Raw genomic sequence first — 1,481 nt, 5'->3', positions numbered from 1 at the left:
TAGCGGCTTCCATCAATTAATGAAATAGTGTTCCTGTTAAGAGAAGAAAAACGTGTTTACTCATTTTTTTTCAACAAAAAAAAATCGGCTTTATTATTTCGGAATTGAATTGTTTCCTTTTTTTAAATACTTACAGTTTTCTGTCGGGAATCCCTTGTCTCATCTACCTGTCTTCGATTGATTATTTCTGAAGAAGGTTATAAATTGAGGCGCTTTCATCAAATCGATGATAAAACAGCAAAGTGTAGACTGTCGCATTAGTGCATGATAGTCTGATGCATCTGCAAAAAAGAGTATTACGTTTTAGAGTGAATTTCAGACATTTGAATCAGAATTTTGTAAGTTGAACAAAATTTAAAGAGATTTTATTTATGAAGTACGTTTATTTCATTTCAATACTAACCTAATTGTCGTGATATCTTCTGCACGTTTGCAAACAATTCATCTGAATCGTTGCAAATTCAATCCAAACCATGTCCTTCTTGTTCATTTCCTTTCTCAGTCGGTTTGGATCGGTTTGGTATCATTCGGCTTGAAATCTGGCATCCAGATTCTGGATCAAATTTGAAGTGATACAAAGAGTGGGACAGGATATTCGCGATATGTCCAAAGGAACAGTATGTTGATTGGCTGAATTTGTGTTGTTTCTTAACTCGTACACATCATCAGAGTACTTCTAGACATCGATGACAATACGCGACTTGGCCAAATCGACGACTTGACCAAATTTACGTCTGTAAGTGGAGAAATACGAATTATGAACATTAAAATCGGGTTTTAAATGAATAGAACTGTCAGATTTGATTATATCAGTGCATTTAATAGGTTCATTAATTTATACTTACATTATGGTCGCAAGGGACCCAGGAACACATAGCATTTTTTTGTTTGTGATTATTTCTCCAGGAAATTTCTGAGTCGAGTCATATCAAAGGCAATCATGGGATTTTTATTGATATTTGGTCATCATGGGATGTTTGTTCTTGGGGCATTTTTGCGTTGTTAATAAACTATTGTTCGACTGAAGACTTAAATGGGACTCATCGTTCAAAAGATGTTGTGAACCAAAGCGCCTTCTCTATTTTCTAGTATTTTTCCGAAGTTTTGCTAATTTTTGTGTTGATACAAAGCGAAGAACAATATCTTAGGTGCCATTCGCTGAGTGATGTATTTCCGACGTGGTCAAATCTTTTAGCTCTGTTATTTTGACCTGTTGAAATATAAAGAACAAAGAAATGATTATTTTGACGACCTTTAAAACATGAAAATGAGTTGAATAACGGTAGAATTTCATTATTATGCCGATTTTTTTGGTAAAAATGTAAACAAATTTAAAAATGAATAATTTTAAATGATGCTTGAACTCACCAAACTGAACACCAAAACATGTGCCGTTCCATGCTATGCCGCTAAGTTGCTTTTAACATGTGAAGATCTCTGCTGCGTGTTCGCTTTTCTTAAATTTATGTTCTTAACTAATG

At 34.0% G+C, this 1,481-nt stretch overlaps 1 long non-coding RNA gene across 1 annotated transcript; it reads right to left on the bottom strand.

The window, feature by feature from the left end:
* Positions 1-1,481, bottom strand: LOC129573014 (uncharacterized). The gene is made up of 5 exons (XR_008688543.1): positions 1,369-1,481; positions 846-1,210; positions 404-734; positions 135-281; positions 1-33 (listed from the first exon to the last, which is right to left on the bottom strand). It is a non-coding gene; the product is annotated as an uncharacterized LOC129573014 (long non-coding RNA).

This window comes from Sitodiplosis mosellana, unplaced genomic scaffold, assembly GCF_009176505.1.
Source record: "Sitodiplosis mosellana isolate CC-2019 unplaced genomic scaffold, AAFC_SMos_1.0 Smas_scaffold_5867, whole genome shotgun sequence".
In the NCBI taxonomy this organism is placed as follows: Eukaryota; Metazoa; Arthropoda; class Insecta; order Diptera; family Cecidomyiidae; genus Sitodiplosis; species Sitodiplosis mosellana.
The sequence above is the reverse complement of the archived record's forward strand: the minus strand, read 5'-3'. Positions and strand labels throughout refer to the sequence as shown.